Here is a 22,846-nt window from a genome sequence, read left to right on the forward strand (position 1 = left end):
AAAACTCGAAAAAACAAAACAGAGAATATGTTTGGTTTTACATATTCTGGTTTTATAACACAGCTCACATTTTTGTTTCTTTTTCCACAGGCACTAAATATCTTTTTATACCAGATCTCAGAAGGCTGACACATCCACTTCTCTCCTTCCTTCCCCCAGAACTAAACCAAAAGTATGGTTCTGATTTGGATCCATTGACTGTGACCCATGTCTTTCCGATGTGAAGCTCCTCACAGCAGTGGCAAAATCTCACAAACCAATATACAAAATTTCCCCTCCCCAGAAGATAACTGGAAGACAAGTCATGCTGTGACTGCAATTTGATATTAATTTCACAAGGGAATGAATATTAGAACTCTCATAATGGAGTGAGGAATTGCCTATTTTGGTTAAAAAACACTAATCCTTTCGACCTGGAAAAAGCCAGCTTTGCCAAAACAGACCTTTTGTTCAAATGGCCCTCTTTGAAAATGCATGATTGTCACTCATCTTTAGTGGACCTCACACTACAAAGAAATAGGTTACATTACTGCTTTACACATTGAATGCATGCCTTGTACATACAGAGGGAACATCAGTACTTTTGTATTTCTCTGTAGATATCCATACCTCTGAATTCACATGGGAGAAAGGAACAGCATGCTTTTACACTGGTCAGGATTTAAACATGCAAATTGAGAAACATTAAGAAGAATTTAGTCACTGTAAAAGTAGATGTTGTAATAATTATACATCTTGTGTATGCATGCATCGATGAAGTTAAAGAAAGTGCAAAGAATGTATACAGACTCTCCAAAGAGATTAAGCATTGCTCACTTTTCATATTTTACTCTTATCTCAGTAAATGGGAGGGTGATGGTGGAAACAATTTTAATGGGGGTTAGGACACTGAGCATGACTGAAAATCCAGCCTACAGTTCTTGTTACAGATTGCAGTCTTCTGAAGAAATATGCTTTTCCTAGAAATCTTATGCTATCTTTTCAGGGCTACTGTAATAGCCCTGGTTTGGATTAGCATTTCCTCATTTACAATACCAGTGTAATCAGTGTCTGAAACTTGGCCTTAGCCTTAGAATTTTGCTGTATACTTAAGATCAATCTATTTATTTGCAAAATTAAAATATGCAAGAAACTGATGCATATTTGACATGCCTTTGCTCTTCCCATTAATCATAGAATCATAGTCACAGAATGGTTTGCATGTTAATGCATGTCTCTTAAAAAAACTAAAAATCCAAAAACTCCAAGGTTGGTAACATTTGATTATTTCAAAGAAAGTGGATCCAGGTAAACGAGATCATTCCCTTTATGCAACAGACAAATTGGCTTCAGCACTCGCTGCAAACTTGCCTCTGTGCCCCATTTGAGCCTAATCAATTTTATTACAAAAGCATCATTTTCCAGCACTGGAAGTGCCAGAAAAGAAACAATAATAAGAGACAGAAACTATGATTCCTGTAAAAAAGTAGTGTCAGCAAAGGATTTTAAAGTGGGAGCCTCTTAAAGTGCAACAGTCACTTGGAAACCTCAAAGAAGTAGTGTATGATATTTATTGCTTCTTGAAAAGGAGGTAAAATGCCTTCAGAATGACTGGCAAATCCACCTCCCTCCTCCAGGAATGGAGAAATCTCCAACAGAACAAAGCATACTGAGAAGCCCCACTGGAGAATGCTCCAATTGAATAGTTGATTTTATGAAGTACCAAAGATAGGCAAAGCACCTAAGTGCTGATCTTAACAAGAATCACAGAATCATTTAGGTTGGAAAAGACCTCCAAGATCAAGTCCAACCTTTGATCAATCTCTACCATATCAACTAGACCATAGCACTAAGTGCCACGTTCATTTGTTTCTTGAACACCTCCAGGGATGGTGACTCCACAACCTCCCTGGGCAGCCCATTCCAATGCTTTACACTCTTTCAGTGAAAAAATTATTCCTGATGTCCAACCTGAACCTCCCTTGGCAACAGCCATTCCCTGTTGTCCTGTCACTATGTCTGCCTGGGAGAAAAGGCCTACCTCCACCTGGCTACAATGTCCATTCAGGTAGTTTTAAAGAGTGAGACAATCTGCACTGAATCTCCTTTCTACAGGATAAACACCCTCACCTGTTCCTCAAAAGACTTACTCCCTAGACCCTTCACCAGCTTCATTGCCCTTCTCCGGACATGCTGCAGCACCTCAATGCCTGTCTTGCAGTGAGAGGCCCAGAACTGGACACAGTACTTGAGGTGTGGCCTCACTAGTGCAGAGGGGACAATCACTTCCCTGGTCCTGCTGGCCACACTATTTCTGATACAGGCCAGGGTGCCATCAGCATTCTTGGCCACCTAGGCACACACTGGCTCATGTTCAGCCAGCTGTCAACTAGCACCCCCAGGTCCTTTTCCAACTGGCTGCTTTCCAGCCAATCTGCCTCTAGCCTGCAACACTGCATGGCATTGTTGTGACCCAAGTACGGGACTTGGTACTGGGCTTGTTTGAACCTCATACCGTTGTTCTCAAGCCATCCATCCAGCCTGTCCAGATCCCTCTGCAGACCCTTCCTACCCTCCAGCAGATCAATTCTCCCACCCAACTTAGTGTTGTTTGCAAACTTAATGAGGGCGCACTTGACCCCCTTGTCCAAATCATCAATAAAACTATTAAATAGGGCTAGCTGCAATATTGAACCCTGGGGAACTCCACTAGTGACCAACCACCAACTGAATCTGGCACTATTTAGCACCATTCTCTGGGTTCTCTGGTTCCAGACAGTTCTGAACCCAGGAAAGAGTGCACCTGTCCAAGCCATGGGCTGCCAGCTTGTCAAAGAGAATACTGTAGGAGACAGTATGAAGGGCTTTACTGAAGTCCAGGTAGACACATCCATAGCCTTCCCTTTATCCACTAGGCAGGTCACCTGGTCATAAAAGGAGATCGGGTTCGTCAAACAGGGCCTACCTTTCCCTAAACCCATGCTGGCTGGGCCTGGTCCTCTGGTTGTCCTGTATGTGTTGTATGATTACACTCAAGATGATCTGTTCCATAACCTTCCTGGGTACCAAGGTCAGGCTGAAAGGCCCCGGATCCTCCTTCTGACCCTTCTTGTAGATGGGCGTCACACTGGCCAACCTCCAGTCACCTTGGACCTCCATGGTTAGCCAGGACTGATGATAAATGATGGAGAGTGGCTTAGCAAGATCTTCCACCAGCTCCCTCAGCACCCTCGGATGAATCCTATCTGGCCCCATAGACTTGTGAGTGTCTAAGTGTCTCAGCAGATCACTAACTACCTCCCCCTGGATTGCAGAAGATCTATTCTGCTCCCTGTCCCTGTCTATTAGCTAAGAGGTCTGGCTGCCTGTGGATAACTAGTCTTATTGTTAAAGACTGAGGCAAATAAGGCATTAAGTAACTCAGCCTTTTCCTCATCCTTGGTGACAATGTTCCCCCTTGTGACCAATGAGGGATAGCAATTTTCCTTGGCCCTCCTTTTGTTGCTGACATATTTATAAAAACACTTTTTACTATCTTTCATAGCAGTGGCCAGATTGAGTTCTAGTTGAGCCTTTACCTTTCTAATTTTCTATCTACATGACCTAACAACATTGTTAAACATTTCCTGAGTTTCATTCCCCTTCTTCCAGAGGTCATAAACCCTCTTTTTTTCCCTGAGTTTCTGCAAAAGCCCCCTGTTCAGACAGGTCAGTCTTCTTCCCCTCAGGCTTGTCTTTTTGACACCTAGGAACAGCCTGCACCTTCAAGAGTTCTTTCTTAAAGAATGTTCAGCCTTCCTGGCTCCCTTTCTTATTAAGGACTCTTTCCCAGGGTACTCTCTGAACCAGTGTCCTGCATACGCCAAAGTCCGCCCTCCGTAAATCCAAGGTCGAGGTTTTGTTGATCCCCTTCCTTAGTTTACCAGTAATCAAATAATTTCATGGTCACTGTGCCCAAGACAGCCTCTGACCACCACATCTTCCACCAGCCCTTCTCTGTTCACAAACGGCAGGTCTAGCATGGCCCCACCCCTGGTAGGCTCACTCACCAGCTGTATCAGGAAGCTCTCTTCCACACACTCCAGGAACCTCCTAGACTGCCTCTTCTCCACTGTGTTGAGTTTACAGCAGACATCCGGCAGGTTAAAATCTCCCACAAGAACAAGGGCTGACAATAGTGAAACATCAACCAGTTGCTTCTAGAATAGTTCATCCACCTCTTCATCCTGGTTGGGTGGTCTATAACAGATTCCCACCAGGATCTCTGCCTTGTTGGCCTTCCCCATGATTCTTACCTGTAGGCACTTGACCTTACTGTCACTATCCTTGAGCTCTATACAGTTAAAATACTCTTTAATGTACAGAACCACCCCACCACCTTTACATCCTCTCCTATCCATTCTGAAGAGCTTGGAGCCATCCATTGCAGTATTAAGGAAACTTCCCTGTCTGATCATCCAGGAGCCACTCTGGTACTCATCCTCACACTACCTGAGCTGGAACCGAAGCCCCTTTGCAGCTACACCCTCCATATTCATAGAGTTGGACCAGGTTTCCTTACTGGCTCAACCCCAGGTTTCCCATAGCAGTCTCTGACATCCAGATCTTTCAAATAGTTTAATCTTGGTGCAATATTAAATAAAAAAATAACAGCTAGGTGCCTCTGAGGGGGGACCCCAAACAAAGGAACCCCTGGGCTTTCGTACCCTCATGATCTAAGCGTGGGAAAGTCTGGGGGTCCTCAGTTCCTGCTGTGTCTCTCAGTGTCCAGTCCTCTGTCTTAGCCACAGGTCCCTGTGTCCTTTGTTATACAAAGGGTCGAAGTTCACCGCCTCTTGCCTCAGGCTAGAGCTCGGGCTCCTGCCCCTCAGAGCTCTAAACCTGTATGGGGTTTCAGCTAGAGAGCAGGGCTGAAACCAACATAGATGTGCTAACCTTGGTGGGATGGAAACCATAGCAACAATGAATAGGAGTGTGAGGGGGGAAGCAAAAAGGAATGTTTTTCTTTGTTTTAGAGTAGCCAGGTAGAACTGCACCTGCAGAACTGTGGTTAAGCAACATAGTTAAGAGACGTGAGTGATGTAGTTATTGTTTGGTAGTGGAAAATTTTAGCTGGTGCTGTAAAACTATATAAACCCTGCTATACAAAGAATAAACAGCTTCTTCTTGCATATGGCCCAAGTAATGCCCTGTCTCTTTATCAATTGCTGTTAATTGGTGCCCTGTGTGAGGAAGAGATTATCAGCTCTAGTTGAGTGGCTGTCGTCGACGCCCTGCGGGAACTAAGGAGCCGCTGTGGGACAGCAGGAAGCCAGCCATTCCCGAGTAATCCCTTGGAAAGAAGATGAGCCTGCAGGGGATGATGGGACAGGGGATATCTGCCCAGGAAAGAGACATTTTTGAACTTATGACTAACTTGCTTGATGAGCATGGCAAGTCTTTGCCTGGGCATGACTTAAAAATTATGCTCAAATGGACAGTTTCAAAGCTGCAGGGAGCTACTCCATCCACAATCTTTACAACAGATTTGTGGGACGAGGTGGGAGCGAAACTGTAGAACTATGCAATGGAAGGGGATAAAGCAGCTGCAGAAATGCTTCTCTCGTGGAAAGTAATTTTTGAAACCCTGAATGTTTAAGAAAAATCCCATGCTAAAAACAAAGGGGATGCCTCTTGCCTCCCCTCTGCTGAGCCTCTGGGTTCTTTACAACCTGAAGAGACTGCTTCTCTCCCAGCACAGCCTTCAACCCCCTCGGCCCCTCCCCTTGCAAATAAAAGGGAGAGGGACCCCTCACGATCCGTAAGGGCTTTTTGCTGCTAGCTACTACCCAGATGACAGCAAGGAGGAGGGAGATCATTTAGACCCTGGACCTGTTGATCCTGAAAAGGAGCCAAACCTATACCCCTCTAATCCAAATGACAACTGGGTTTCACTTGAAGCAGCAAGTGCTGAGGGAGGGGGAGTTAGACATTGCCGCAAGAATTGCAGCTCCAGTAATTTACTCAGAAACGCGAAAGCGAACTGCACAATGGGAAATGCTGCCCTTTTCAGTTATCAAAGATCTCCAAAGGACAGTGACAGAGCATGGTATAGGCTCTCCGTATTTTGCGAGCTTGCTATCCTCTGTGTTTGCTGCCCACATAATGACCCCCCATTATTTAAAAACGCTTGCCCAGGTGCTATTAACCCCCACTCAATATACTTTATGGAATGTGGAATGGCAAAAGGGGGTACAGGCTTTGCTTGTTTCTTAAGTGGGTCATGCTAATCAGGCTCTGGCAGGGCTAACACTAAGTCAGCTCTTGGGAACTGGACGATACAGAGACCCTGCTGTCCAAGTCCTGGGACTGTCCCAAGCAAGCCCTTGAGGGAATCTGGGACACAGCTCACCATGCTTTCCTTAAGATCCCTGATTTGCAGAAGCCACAAAAAGCACTTACAACTATCATGCAAGACCTTCACAAAATGTACATTCATTTTATCGATCGCCTTAACCAAGCACTTGAGGGCCAAATTGATAATACTGAGGCTTGTGAAATTTTGCTTACTTACTGTTGAGAACGTAAATGCAGACTATAAAAAACTCTTTAAGTCTTTGCCTATTGAAAACCCAACTTTAGTCCAAATGATTGAAGTGTGCAATCACATTAGCACAGTAGAGCATGAATATGTAACCATGGCTGCAGCCTTTGCAGCCATGAGAGGTCTCCCTGGGACTTCACAAGTTTGTTTTGACTGTGGTAAACCCAGACACTTTAAAGAGACTGTCCTGCTCTGAAAGGAGCTAAGCCACAAGCCCCTGATGTATGCCCACGGTGCTGTAAAGGGCCTCATTTCGCTAACCGGTGTCACTCTATGTATGATTCTGAAGGCTGTCCAATTCAGGGAAACCGGTACCAGAGTGCAGGACGATGGTGCTGCACTCTGACACAAATGCCTCAGTCGCCCTCACAGATGCCAACTCCACAGATGCCACCACCACAGACACCCCACTGAGGCTCTCCAAAAGTCTTCGCCCAGCAACCGCAGGCAGTGCAGGCCTGGACCTAGCAACCTCCGTCATAGTTATGTTACTTGATTCTTCTCTTAATTTACTCCCTACAGGAATTTTTGGACCACCTGAGCCCCAGAAAAGTGGCTTACTATTAGGGAGATCTTCGACCACACTTTCAGGATTCTTTGTTCTCCCTGGGGTCATAGACTCAGACTCTACTGATGAAATAAAAATTATGGCTTAGACCTCTTTTCCAGCCTGTGCTATCCATCAAGGGACCCGCATTGTGCAGCTAATTCCTTTTTTACACAATTCGCCATCCCCTGCAGAAAAATGCAAAACAAGGGTGGGAGGATTTGGCTCTATGGGGACTCCACAAATATTATGGGTGCAGACAATTTCAGATAAACGCCCTACCTGCAAATGTACCTTGTTGTTACAGGGGCAACAGATAACACTCACTGGTATTTTAGATACTGGACCTGATGTCCTGTTATCTCTCAAGCCAAATGGCCCCCCACTTGAGCCTTCATGGAGGTGCCCCAAGCCCTCACTAGGATTGGGGGAAGCAGTCCCAGTAATCAAAGTCACCACCTAACTCAGGTGATGGGACCAGAAGGTCACATAGCTTCTGTAAAGCCATTTGTCTTACCTGTACCCATGGTGTTATGGGGATGAGATGTACTTTTTCCCTAAGGTTTCAAAATTCAGTCTGATTTTTGATAGGGGCCATTGTGGCACATGACACCCTGAAATTGACCTGGAAGACTGATACTCCTGTCTGGGTTGATCAATGGCTCCTGCCACTACCTAAATTGCACACACTCAATGACCTTGTTAAAGAACAACTCCAGAAGGGACATGTAGCCCCCTCTACCAGTCCCTGGAATACATGTGTTTATAATTAAAAAACACACTGTCAAGTAATGCCTGTTCCAAGACCTCCGCAAAATTAACTCTGTAATAGAGGACATGGGAGCCTTGCAGCCTAGACTCCCATCTCCCACAATAATCCCTCGAGATTGGCACTCAACAGTCATTGACCTAAAAGACTGGTTTTTTGACATCCTTTTGCATCCTGATGATGCTCCTAAATTTGCCTTTTCTGTCCCAAACATCTTTGCAAGCATCCTTGCAAAAATATCACTGGATTGTTCTTCCTCAAAAAATGAAAAATACCCCTACTATTTGCCAGTGGTTTGTTGTGAGGGTACTCAGCCCCATTCGCCAAAAGATGCCTGCTGCTTTATTATACCATTACATGGATGACATTCTTATTGCAGCAGAAAAACAGGAGGTTATGGAGGATGCCTTAGCCCTTGTCATTGCTGCTGTAACTCAAGCAGGAATTTGTGTTGCTCCTGAAAAAATCCTGTGTCAACCCCTGTGGTTATTTGACCAGGAAGAAGTGGGAATTCTGGGATGCTGTGGTCAAACCAATGGATGCTTGGAGTTTGATATTGGCACCTGGTGTGACCAGTGCGGTTCGGACACACCTCCAAGAATACACAGGGGTTAAAAAGCAGAGCTTCAGCCCTGAGAGGCCTCTTGGGACTTCGAGGCGAAGAGGTCAGATCTCCCTCCCCTGTCCAGCCGCTGCTGCTGGGCGGGGGAGGGGCAGCCATGCGGTAGGCCCGGGGCCTGGACAGAGATGGGGGGTGAGAAGGCCCTCGAGGATGGAAGGGTGGAAGAGCAGCCCCAAGAGACAGCCCTCGGGCAGCCATTCCCCCCCCCCCAGGAGAGAGAGAGGAGAGCCGGCGTCTGAATGTGATAGCAGCCGGCACAGGAGGAGAAAGGGGGAGGAAGAGTGCAGCCTGGCCAGCCGGAGCAGCAGCGCGTGTGGGAGTACCAGCATTCCAGGACAGACAGAGACTGAAGTTTTAACCCCTTTCTTTCATGACTGGGGCCTTGCAAAAATGCTGATCCTCCTCGGAGTTGAATAAGAAGGGAGATAAGAGATGAGATGAGACAAGAACCTGGCCCGAAGGATTGTGGAGACGACTGAGTGGGGAGAGATGATTGGAGTGGCCTTTTGGCTGGACTTTTCTTGTAGCCATGGACTCAGTTTGTTCCTGTGACACAGAGACTGCACTTAGGGGGAGGCAGTGCCTCAGAACCAGGAGGGTTCATTGTGGGGACCCCTCGGCCCCAGGGGGTTGGAAAAATATGGGGGGGACAGATGTCCCAAAGCAGAGACTGTGCCTTTTTGGAGTGAGACAAGGCATCCTTGAAAGACAACCCTAGAAGCAGCTCTGGTCCATGCACAGTGGTGAGAGCACTGGGCATGGAAGGAAGATGTCACAAGCGGCAAAAGGACTTTTCCGGGCGGTGCCGAGTGACATTGGAAGCACAGAGGTTTCAGCGTGTTTCCAGGGAAAGATTATGGAACAAGAAGGACTCCTCTCCTCTTCATGAACTGAAGTTTGAGTATACTAAAGGGTGGTGCCAGGCTGGGCAGTTGGTGATTTGGGAGAATGTATCGGATTGGGAAATTCTGGGGGTGGGGAGGAGGAAAGTGTTTTTTGTAAGGTTTTCAATTTTTTTCTCTTCACCTGATGATAAGTTGTTGCAGGATGCCCAGTCCTGGAATGTGGTCAAACAACCTCGAACAATGCCCTATTTTGTAAGCTATCAGTGATGGGCTGAGAGGGGCATCATGGGCTGTTTTTTGGTGTTGAATTAAGCTAAAACCCATCTGGCACACCAACCTCAAATCAACATCCTGGTAGTGAGGCAAAGATTTGGCAGATAAGCTGCTAAACTGACCTGAAGGCATACTGCTCAAGAGTCAACCTCTTTACACTTTAAAAGTCAAATTTCTTCTTAAATATATGAATGGAGGAAATCTACCAGAAATGTTTGTTTTGAAATATGCAAATAATGTGAAATTTCTTCATTTCAAAGGCAAGGAAGAAGATAAAGATATTGAAAATGGTAGTTCAGGAAAAAAATCTGATCCTCTAATCTATGTGTTGACAAGCTGACAGTCTCACTCCACCAAGTAGTAGATACTTATCTTAGATTCTTCTACTTGATTATTTTCATCAGGTTAAGCATCTCAGATTTCATTTGACAGAGCAGCCCTGCTTTGATAACAATAGGTGCTCCAATTAAGGCTTGGTTTAGGGTCGACAAATATAATGATACCTTTGTGGCACATGAAAAGCAATTGAAGGTTGTTTTGCATTACAGCTTTAAAAATATCGACATTTTTCTCATTTAATTTTTCCCTTAACTTTCGCTAAAACTACATTTAAATTGCAGTAAAGGGCAAATGGGGCTTTTAGTTTAAATGTAATCCCCATATTTACATGATGTATAATGGCTGTTCAAGTGGAAACACTACTGTTTCACTGTCAGTCCTGAAGGTCACATATGACATTTGTATTCAGGTCCTGTATTATCCATGTAGCTAAAGGGCTTCTAATTTCATTTCACAACCAGAAGCTTGCAGAAAACACCAATTAGCTTGCAGATGCCATTTGCCAACAAAATTCAGCTTCTCAAAGTCTGGCATCTGGCAGTGCTCAACATTTAATTGCAAAGCAGAGGCTTGCAGTCATCATGATCCCTGGGCTAGGCACAAAGTCAATTTTTCCCTTTTATTAAGAATTTTTTTTTCATTTTCATAGAGAACAAGTAACTTTTACTTAATTTTTGATGGATGACTATTAATGAATTACTGCTGTAGTAAGATTGCATGGACCATTTTTCCCTCTCTGGAGTACAAAGAAGGTTAACTGATTGACCCAATTTGACTTCTACTGAAGTCAACACAATTTACCATAAACTTCAGCACAAACTCTGATCAGAGCCCAATGTGTCTTTCTGGTATTCTTGGCCAATGCCCAATGTCAGGCAGGAAGCATCAGTAAAGTTCTAATAAAAGGCTCAGGTTACCCAGTCAAGGAGCAAAGTTGAAGTTATTTAAGTAAGTTTAAAAACCTATGCCAAAGTAGAACGGAGAGTGGCTATATGCCTAGATGTTGGTAGACAGTATAGCAGTGCAAGCAAGACAGCCTTTATTAAGCAGAATCTATATTTACATACTTTACCGGTCTTAAAGATCTCTATAACTACAATGCTGCCCATCTGTGAAATAAATGAGATTTTTCTTTTTTAAAAACAAGATACATATATGGCACTCCAAATTACTCTGAACAGATAATACAAAAAATTGAATATGCAAAGGACTGGTCCACTCCCTTTATTGATGTTTCTCCAACATCTTAGAAGATGACAAGATAGGAAACCAACATTATTTTAGAACATAGTGATACCATTGCCCCCTTAAGCCCAGTGTCTGAGTTCTCTGCCACTACTAACATAGATCAAGGGTCATCAGGGACATCCCACTCTTCCTTCTGTCGTTAGCTATCGTAACTAACTCTGGTCTCCCTTAAAACTTCCTTCAACTTTTACAGATTCACATGCATGTTTCACCTTAATAAAGAAATGTGTTTAACTAGAATGAAACTCAAAGTAAAATCCTGGCCAAAACATGGCAGCAGCTTCTAATTTTCACACAAGGTAGGTTTCGAGTTGGAAAGATTCATTCAATTAACAGAAATTTTCAGGGAACTTGTTAAGCACCAGTGGAAGGAAGCACTTGTGTGGGGAAGAAATGGACAGGTTAGCAACATAAACACAAGCTGGAGGTGGAAGAACCAAGTTTATTTCTACCCTTAGCCTACTGCACACCTGAAGTGATTGAAATACATTTGCAATGGAAATCAAGGTACATATTTTGATACTGTTAGAGAGGGAAGAGCAGTTCAGGACTGAAACAACAAGGTCGGCCTCAGACTGCAAATACAACAGCTGAGAAAGTGTTGAGGCTGCAGGTTGCACTGCAGCTTTTTGGGAGTGGCAACTACAATTCTGATTAAACAGAGGCAAACGAATAAATTAGATTAATCTAAAGTATTGCTTATTTGATGCTTCAGGCAGAGAGATTCCACCTTCAGATAGGTGCTGTCAAGAAAATGACAGTATGGAACTGATGAAACAAGAAGAGGAGCTGCTAAAAATTTAACAAAAGCTTTTATATTTATTGTAAGCATGTGCTAAGACTGCTACAGGTAACAGATGGACAACACATTTCTACCTCTCCCACCACCTACCAGCTCAACCCACATAAACAATGGCAATGAAGCATAAGATGCTCTGGTTTTCATTTTGATGAGATAAAATTTTGCTGTGTACATGTCCAACTTGGCAAAAAGCATCATTCCCCAGAAAACCAAGGTATCCTAAAAATTACACACTAAAAGGATTTATATGCTTGAAGGCAAAGTAATTATATCTACACTCTCTGACAGAGCTTTGCCTACTCTGACAATAAGGCTTTCCATCACAAAATTCTATTATATAAACCACAGACAGCTAGTGTTTTATTAGTCTAATGCTTCATTTTGAATAAACATAATCTATGCTAAACAGGTTATACCGAGTCTTAGCCCCACCAGACAACATGCAATCAATCATTCTCATCTTTAACCTTTAACAGGGGAAAACTTGAATTTTGCTTTTGACTTTTCCTTTCTAAATAAAGCATGTTATTCTTGCTTGGATTCAATTTCATTTCATGTATTAAATTATAAGATTTTTTGTGGTAGATTGTTTTTCTCTTGTAATCTTAAGGTGTTCCTTATTGTGAGTTTATAATGGTTTGTTCCATGTACCCCATTTGGTTTCCCCAGTGGTTTTGCCCTGAAGTTGTTTACTACTATTTTCCCGCCTAATCTTATGTCAGTCCCAGTCAGTACCTTGTCGTTAAGGACACCCAAGTACACCCCCCCCAAGATCGAGATCACTCCAGGGGTTCTATCACCCGACCCAGGGCAGGTAATTCTCATGGTGCACTGTGCCCATCCCCCCCTCTTCCTACCAAAGGGCCAGGTAATCGCTCAGGCCATTCCAATGCCACATGCCCTTTTTGATGACCTGGACCTCTCTGTTTATTTCACCAAGATTGTAGGAGAGGACAAGCCCTTTGTTTGGTGTGGCCTTAAATGCGGGGGGCATTCCATCCAATTACAAGGGATGATGGACACAGGGGCAGATGTGACGGTCATTCCCCCACACAAATGACCATCCCAATGGGAGCTGCAAAACATGTCAAGTAAGGTTTTAGGTGTCGGGGGGACTCAATTGGCAAAAATATCAAAAAGCATTGTACAAATTGAGGGACTGAATGGACAATTGGCTTCTATATGCCCATTTGTTTTAAATTCCAAGTTCCCCCTATGGGGGAGAGCCACCATGTCCCAATGGGGAGCCAAACTTGAAATCCCAAGGGCTCCCCAGGATTTTTAATAGTGGTCACTGAGGAGCGCCCTATCCAGAAATTGAATTGGCTAACTGATACACCTGTCTGGGTAGAACGGTGACCGCTAAACAAACAAAAATTAAGTGTGCTCACCCAAATAGTGGAGGACCAATTGGCAAGAGGAAAAATCATAGAAACAAACAGCCCTTGGAATTTCCCAGTGTTTGTCATCAGAAAGCCGGGGAAGGGCAAGTGGCATCTCCTCCATGATTTGTGAAGAATAAATTATGTGATCGAGGACATGGGGTCTCTCCAACCAGGGATGCCGTTCCCGTCAATGCTCCCCCAAGACTGGAAATTGGCAGTGATAGGCATCAAAGATTGTTTCTATCGAATTTCCCTGCACCCAGACAATGCTGCACATTTTGCCTTCTCTGTACCTTCCATCAATAAAGAAGCTTCCATGAAGAGCTACTACTGGCATGTTCTTCCACAAGAAATGAAAAATAGTCCCACCATTTGCCAGTGGTATGTTGCTCGGATTCTGTCCCCAGTGCATGCCAAAGCGGGGGAGTGCGTTATTTTACATTATATGGATGACGTGCTTGTGTGTGCCCCCAACAACAATTTACTCAGCTTGGTGCTTAAGGACACTATTACTGCCTTGTCGGAGGCCAAATTTGAGCTGCAGCAGGTACGGAAGCTGCCGCCTTGGAAGTATCTGAGACTTGAAATAGCTAACAAGACCATCACCTCGCAAAAGATTGCCATCAACTACAAGCCCGAGACCCTACGGGATCTTCATCAACTGTGTGGGTCATTGAACTGGGTCAGGCCCTGGCTGGGGCTTACCACGGAGGATCTATCTCCTCTCTTCAACTTGCTAAAGGGGAGGGAGGAGCTGGACTCTCTGAGGGTCCTGACACAGGAGGCTTGACTAGCTCTCAAGAAGGTGCAATCAGCATTGGCAGACTGGCAGGCCCACAGTTGCCAGCTTGAACTCCCTTTTAACTTCATCATCTTAGGTAAGTTGCCGCACCTCCACGGGCTCATTTTCCAGTGGGACAGGAACCAAAAGGATCCTCTCTTAATCATAGAGTGGGTGTTCCTTGATCATCACCTGTCCAAAAGTATCAATCGGCCGCAAGAGCTGATATCCCAGCTGATAAGTAAGGCTAGGATCCGGATGTGACTGCTGGCAGGATGTGATTTCACATGCATTCACATTCCCATCAAAATATCGACTGGGAGATTAACCAAATAGACTTTGGAGCAGTTGCTCTGAGATAATGAGAACCTGCAGTTCGCTCTGGATAGCTATCCAGAGAAAATTTCAATTCATCATTCTGGCCACAAATTATTTAATACAGAATTTAATCTGATCCCAAAAGAGAAACAAAGTTGTCGACCACTCAAAGCCTTGACAGTTTTCACCAAAGTGTCCAGAGGGTCCCACAAGTCTGTAGTGACTTGGAAAGATCCTCAAACTCAGCAGTGGGAAGCCCATATTAAGATGGTTGAGGGCTCCCCTCAAGTGGCTGAGTTGGACACAGTCGTCAGGGCTTTTGAGAGATTCTCAGAACCCATTAATATTATTACTGATTTGGCCTATGTTGCTGGTATAGTGTCCAGAGAGGAGAATGCCATTTTAAAAGAAGTCTCTAACCCGGCTGTCTTTAGATTGCTCTCAAAACTTATCCATCTGGTTTCCCACCAAGAGCAACCATTTTTCATGATGCATGTGAGGTCACACACTGACCTCCCTGAGTTTATAGCAGAAGGAAATAGCAGAGCAGACGCCCTAGCCGCTCCACTACAGCTGGCTGGCCAACCTAACATCTTCCAACAGGCCAAAATTAGTCATTAGCAGTTTCATCAGAATGTTCCTGGTCTGATCCGTCAGTTCCATCTAAGGCGAGATCAGGCCAAGGCGATTGTGGCCACATGCCTGAACTGTCAAGAGTCCTCTCTATCATCATTGGGCTCAGGAGTGAACCCAAGAGGACTCCACAATAGTAAGGTGTGGCAGATAGATGTTACCCACATAGAAGAATTTGAAAGATTAAAATATGTCCATGTCTCCATAAATACCTTCTCGGGAGTAGCCTATTTCTCAGCCCATGCAGGTGAAAAGGCCTCAGATGCACAAAAACATCTAGTGCAGGCCTTTGACACTTTAGGAATCCCCAAAATAATCAAAACCAATAATGGCCCAGCCTATACTTCTACGGCGTTCAGTGACTTTTTACAGGAATGGGGGGTTGAACATCAGAAGGGTATAACCACACTCCCCCACCAGCCAGGCAGTAATAGAAAGGACTCATCAAACACTTAAAAAGGTCCTCAACCATCAGAGGGAAGATGTTCAGGCCACCTTTCTACCACAAAGACTGTGCAAAGCACCATTTACGATTAACTTTCTTAATTGCACTTTAGAAGACCTCAACCCGCCATCTGTCAAGCACTTTTAGCAGCACCAGCAGTTCCAGCCTGAGGAAAGACCACCAGTTATGATTAAGGATCCAGACTCTGGGGAAATTCAAGGACCATATAAATTGGTAACCTGGGGTCATGGGTATGCATGTGTATCCACAACCTCCGGGATGATGTGGATCCCTCGAAAATGGGTCAAGCTTTATATTCCATCGAGGAAAAAGGACCAGTCAAAAATAACCTCTCCAATTCCTCCAAATAATCCAACTGATGATGCAGTTGCATCAAATAGACGATGCTGTAAAGGAAGCAGGACCCCTAAACCCCCTGCTTCACCTGAGTTACGTTTCATCTTAAGTTGTGCTGTTTTCATCTTCCTTTTTAGGCATCCTCCCGGCCAACCATGAAGTATCAACATCTGTGGTTCCTTGCCCTGTGTTTCCAGTCCTGTGAGGCGTGGATCATCCCTCAACCCAGAAAGAACATTTGGGTGACCCTAGCCCATGCACTCAACCAAGATCATCTGTGTTTGTCAACAGCCGCAGCAGATAACCTCATGTCGACTTGCCTGGTGGGGATTCTGTTCAAATTAGAAGAGTACCCCATTTCCCTAAGGAGAATTCAAAATGAAACCAACAAAAATCCGCCTGATACCTGGGTTGAAATTTACCACTATTGGGGCATGGTCAACTACACTAAAACTCCTGTGATCAATCCCTTAGTCCTGTGGAGGAAATGGGTTTACAACCTGCCCTACGATGATAAAGAACCCCAAGAATTTGAAATTTTAGGTTCGGCCAAAGCTTTATTTTGCATTCAGTTTGATTCTCGGAGGTTCGCGCATGCTAGGGCTGCTGTCCCTTGCTTCCCCCAACATGACCTAAATTTCAAATTGGAACAACCAAAATAGAATCAAAATTCAAAAAAGGAATGCAAACCAATTTGATGAACATTGTGATGCCGAAATTTACCATTGGGTCAAATCTAAACAGGTTTCTGTCTCTGTCTTCCTCCCCTGGGTGGCAGCAGCCAAAGCTTTGAGCGAATTGGGAAACATTGAATGTTGGGTTACGAAGCAGGCAAATCTAATATCTACTGCCCTCAGTAACCTCCTAGAAGATGAAAAAATAACCAGGAAAGCGACTCTCCAAAACAGGGCTGCCATTGATTTCTTGCTGCTGGCACATGGGCATGGGTGCCAAGAATTTGAGGGACTTTGTTGTTTCAACCTATCTAGTAAGAGTCAAAGCATCCATGCCTCAATTAATGAGATAAAAAACATGATCAGCAACATGAAGCAAGAAACTGAGGACTGATTTCGGAACATTTTTAAGGGCTGGGAAATGTTGGGATGGGTGACTTCTGTTATAAAAGACATTGCCTATTTTATTCTCATATTTTTTCTGATTTCGGGAGTCTTCAGTGTACTGAGGAGGATGATAACCAAAAGCACCAGCAAATCGCCTTCGTCCCAAATTGTGGTGGCAGCCACCACCCAAGAGCAAGAATGGTGGGAAGGAAATGCACCCAAAGGAAATGAAGTTTAAAAGATTAGTTTAGTACCCTTCCCCATTTCATTTCAAAAAACTAAACAAAAAAGGAGGAGATGTAGGAGATTGTTTTTCTGTTGTAATCTTAAGGTGTTCCTTATTGTGAATTTATAATGGTTTGTTCCATGTACCCCTGTGGTGGTTTGACCAGGAATAAGTGGGAAGCAGTGCCTCAGAACCAAGAGGGTTCATCGTGAAGACCCCTCGGCCCCAGGGGGTTGGAAAAAAATGGGGGAGACAGATGTCCCAAAGCAGAGACTGTGCCTTTTTAGAGTGAGACAAGGCATCCTTGAAAGACAACCCTAAAAGCAGCTCTGATCCATGCACAGTGGTGAGAGCACTAAGCATGGAAAGAAGATGTCACAAGCAGCAAAGGACTTTTCCGGGCGGTGCCGAGTGACATAGAAGCACACGAAGTTTCAGCATGTTTCCAGGGGAAGCCTATAGTGCAAGAAGGACTCCTCTCCTCTTCATGGACTGAAGTTTGAATATCCTAAAGGGTGGTGCCAGACTAAGCAGTTAGTAATTTGAAAGAATGTATCAGATTGAGAAATTTTAGTGGTGGGGAGGAAGAAAATGCTTTTGTAAGGTTTCAAATTTTTTTTTCTTATAGTTTTTTTCCTATTTTCTTGTAGTTTAAGTAATAAAGTTTTCTTTATGTTTAAGCTGAAGCCTATTTTGCTTATTCCTGGTCACATCTCACAGCAGACACCAGGGAGAGGGTATTCTCATGGGGGCACTGGCTCTGTGCCAAGCCAAACCATGACAACCCCCTTTGGTTTCCCCAATGGTTTTGCCCTGAAGTTGTTTGCTACTATTTTCCTGCCTAATCTTATGTCAGTCCCCATGTCAATCTCCCTTGCACCTCCCTGATTTCCAGACCCTTCCCTGCCAATCCTGGAAATACTGCCTTCTTCCCTTGTTCATCAAATATCTGTGCTGCATTAGGTACTTGTCTATCCTATGCACAAGAAGAGGCTAAAGAATCCTTGCCATCCAAAAAAAATCCAAGTGTGGTATATGCAGGGATTCAACTTGAAAATAATCTGCTAAAAGCATTATTGGCCTTTGGAAAAAGAATTGGAGGGGGAAAAAAGGAAATTTGCATAGACTCCCTTTTGGTGGAAACTGGAGACTTGAAAACTGAATTGCATGCAGTAGAAAAACAGGAAAAATATCTGCAAGGAAAAAAAATAGAACCGCTGATGAGCCAATCACCCTCTCCAAAATGGAATATGTGTGATGAGTCTCTCTGACCAATGAGGATTGGATTTTATCAAGTGAGGAAGAAGCGGGAAGCCATTGGGGTCCTGGCAGGTTTTTAACCACCACTCCCAGAGATCATGATATTCTTTAACTGCACAGGTGGTATATTGGGTAGGAGGGATTGATCTGCAGGATAGGGGAGATCCACTGGCTATTAAAACTGCTTGATTCTCTGATCTCGCAGCTTCTGTGCAGGAAGCAGTTTGTATATAGACTATGTATGAGAGGGACAGGCTTAGAAAGTCTCTTATGTTAGCCCCTATCAATTCAGCCAGATTAACCCATCTTATTCTGGGTTTTCCAAACAGTCTCAAGACTTTTGTAGCAAACTTTCAGGATGAAATGCAGCAGATTTATGTGGGATCTCAGCACCTCAGGACTGAGGTGCCGAGTCACCGAGACCACCCTTGGGGGGCTCGGGAGTCCTGGAATGTTGCCAGAAGTGTCTGGTGGCTGGACTTTGATCCTACACAGGAGACGACACCTGTATGAGGATAGGAGGGTTTCACCGGGGTGAATGGTGAAGGGATTAGTTAGTTAGATAGTGAAACACAGGGTTTAGGATTTCTGTACAGGGGAGTTTAGAGAAGTAAGATGGAGGAATCGGGGCGTGTCCTGTCCTTCTTCTTCTTCTTCTTCTCCTCCATCTTCTGTGGTGATGGTGGCACTTTGGGATTGGTCATTACTAAAAGTGCACCGGGCAATAAGGGTGAAAGGTATTGGGGAAAAATGATAAATATTGTATACGCAACTTTGGGTATAAAGATAGGTGACCGCCCGGAGGGAGGGGAGTGTGCTCATGGCTGGCTGCTGAGCAGAGCTCTGTCGGGCCGAAAGAAAATCTTTTAGATAAACAATTAATAAACACAGAGACCGAAAGAAGAACTGAAGCCTCTTCTGTTCCTTTGAAATGCGGGCTGCCCCAAGGCCACCCCGGGCCTTTCCAGGCCATCCAAACAGCCGAAAACCGGACAGATTTATGTCCAAAATGCCACAGTTCCTGGGCATCCAGGGGCCTGGGTGCAGATGATGCATTTAGCTACCTAGAGTGGATTCGTGCAGGAAATAGTGAATTATGGATGCTGGACAGGATGGGTCAGGGTCTCCACATCAGATAACCATTGTTAAAGCTCCTGAGCCTGCTTGGTGGGTATTAGCGGTACAGTGGCTCCGAGGCAAATAGCTGGAACCTTCTATTGATATTCTAGTCAGACTGTGAAAAATTATGGTTGAATTTCTAATTGATGCAGGGACCCAAATATCAGTGATTACAAAGGAAGCAGCAAATGTTTTGGAAATTATACTCAGTGACCGTAAAAATTTTACCAGAACTGATGGTACAATAAAGGAATGTCCAACAGCAAAAATTTCCATCTGGCTCCTGGGGAAAAAACAATTTACTAAGGTTGAAGTGCTTGTGGGGGCTGCCCAACTAAAACTTTTAGGATTTGATTTACTTTATGGGCAAACCTGGAAACTCCCAGATGGAACTCTGTGGAGCTTCGCAATGGAAGGCACTGGGTTGCTGGGAATACAAATAGAATCTGAAAGAATGTGGGATGATTCAGGCTTGGAAATTTTTATCAATTCATTAGGGACATCGATACCATTGCTGCCTTCTAAATTTACTAATGCAAAACAGTACCCCCTGCCAACAGCAGCACTTATGGGAATTGATAAATTAGTGATAGATTTGGAAAAAAAAGAGGCATCATTACAAGGACTCATTTGCTTTATAATTCACTGGTGTGGCCAGTAAAGAAACTGACCTGGCACTGGCATTTCATGGTATATTGACAGTTAACTGCTAATACTGCACCTCTAACTGCTGCAGTTCCAAACATTGTCTAGATAGTGACACTGCTACTGGGTGCTGCTCATGCTTAGATGGCTGCCCTCGATGTTAAGGACATCTTTTTCACGATTCCCCTCCCTGAACAGGATAAAGCACAGTTTGCCTTTACACTGAGGAGTATCCAATATACTTTCACAAGGATATAAACATTCTCTTGCTATTTCTCACAATGCCTTGGCTAAGGTCTTAGTAGAGATTCCTATTCCACCTGACATTACATGATATCAATATATTGATGACAACCTAATAGAGGGAGATTATCAAGAACACTCTTTATTATTCTTACTGTCACTAGACAGAAGGTCAGGGATTGCTTGAAATCTTACATTGCAGTTAATCCAAGTTTTTGGACATACACATAACGTTAGTCAAATCACCACGTTTACCTTTTCCTCCATCTGCCAACTCACCAGTAATTTGGGGAATTTAACTATGGGTTTGATTAAAACTTGGGAGGTTATGTGGAAAAATCACACAAATCTGACTTGGCAAACTGAGGAAGGAAAATATGTTTTAAAGTGGACCAACAATAATACAACTATATGAAACTGTAATATCATCATTGAAATTTGAGAGTAATAGTGACTCAGTTGAGAAAATTTTTTGTCTTCCTGAGGATACATGTGCTGATACACCATGGGGAATGCATATTCCATGGGGGTAGGGAAGGCCACAATGCGGTGACTGCCATTATATGCAACTACCAGCTGGTGCATTGATTGGGAAAGAACAATTGGATTGCCAGATGATCCCATACAGGTTGATGTTCTAGACACAAATTTAAATGTTTCTTGCTCAAACAGCCCAAAAATATCATAATTGGAATTGTACTGGAGTTTATAATTGCAACTCCAATAAAACTGAACTTCAGAGACTGGGCCCATTCATTTGAGCTTTCAGATTAGGTTGTACTTGTCAAAACTATATCACCCCACTCAAAGACACTTGATCTTATTTGACTAACAATGATACTGAGTCTGACATAATTTGTTCAGAACTAAGTATAACCTCTATGGGGCACACCATGTGGGTTAGCAGTGATGGAACACAGTCTACTGACTTACTAATAGAGGGCTGGCAATGGCAACACATGCTGGGACTATTAACACTTTGACCCCTTTAGATGAAGCAACCTCTTTCACTGTCTCTGTGGGGACAAATTAAAAGGGAATCAGAAAACCAATGGCAACACTGGATAGCTGGAACTGTGGTGGAATGGGTACTGGAGTGAATTTTCACACCCCAGTTGACAGCATTCCAGAATTGAATGATGTTATATAATTGTGCTGGACAAATATAAACATTGGCTATTGCAACTCATGGGGGACTAAAGGAATTAAATCTACAAGGAATTGTAGTGGTTCTAACCAGAAACTAAGCCCAACTGCACCCAGTCCCTCTGAGGACCAGCTGGAACAAAAGGGCTTTATTTTCTGATAAATTTTTATGCCCTTACTGCAACATTTAGCTTGATTTTGGACCTTTAAAATGTACCAAGAGCATTATGGATTTGGCTTTGTTCTCCGCAGTGTTTACATATTGTCCCAAGGGGTGTCTTTAGTAAGTTTTGAGTTCTTTGCGGATTTTTTTTGGTGGGGTTTTATTTCTTTGTTTTGGGTTTTTTGTTTGGTTTTCTTGGTTTGCTTTTATATGTATATATATTTATTTTAATATTTCATGCCACATAAGTCAGTGTTACGGTGTGTTTCAAACTTTCAGGTCCCTTCCCCAGGTGTACCAATACCCTCTTCCCCTCCCCCCCCTCGTCCCTTGCCGAGTGAGTCCTGTCAATCAGGCTTAACATTCCAGCAAAGGCATCGTGTGGTTGGTCAAATTCAAAGGATGCCCCTCAGGCCCAGAGGTCATTGGCCTGTCTAGGTGTCCCTCGTCCCTTGAGACCCCGCCCCTCCCACCTGGTTGGTGGCTCACCTGTCCCCTCCCCTCCCCCTGAGCTTAAAAGGTGAGTCTGGCCATGCGATCGGGCATTCTGTTGGAGCTCTTCCCAAGATTCAGACCTCTGTAACCATGGAATAAACCACTGGATATAACCCTCCAGCAGAATCCTCTCCTTTTTTTTCTCTTCACCTTCGCCTGAAGTCTTCTTCCTGAGGTAAACGGAGTTCCTAACAAGCCTGGACTTGTTTAGTGCCCAGCTGAAACCATCAGCAAGCTAAAGGTGTCTCTGGGGTGATACACCACAGATGCCACCTTCGGCCTAGCAGCGAGGGTCAGACTGGCCCAGGCACAATCTAACTGGTAATATTGGGATTCATATTCCAATAAGTCAGGAAAAGCAATATTGACCAGAACATATTTCAAGATAGATTCCCGTATGTCTAGACTTAAAGTGTCTTTCCAGATTGAATGACAGCACAGGTAACTACTCCAAGATCCATGAATCACCAGGCAATTTCATTTAGGCTGCATCTTTTCAATTTGTTTTGAGAAAGCCTCCAGGACAGCATCCAAAACTTTACTACAGCTAAGATATACACAT

At 44.0% G+C, this 22,846-nt stretch overlaps 1 protein-coding gene across 1 annotated transcript in view; it reads right to left on the reverse strand.

Annotated features, from left to right (window-relative positions):
• The window catches only part of LOC135459270 (zinc finger SWIM domain-containing protein 6-like), a 311,781-nt gene that overhangs the window by 66,862 nt on the left and 222,073 nt on the right, over positions 1–22,846 (reverse strand). The window lies entirely within an intron of this gene.

Source organism: Zonotrichia leucophrys, chromosome W (assembly GCF_028769735.1).
Source record: "Zonotrichia leucophrys gambelii isolate GWCS_2022_RI chromosome W, RI_Zleu_2.0, whole genome shotgun sequence".
In the NCBI taxonomy this organism is placed as follows: Eukaryota; Metazoa; Chordata; class Aves; order Passeriformes; family Passerellidae; genus Zonotrichia; species Zonotrichia leucophrys.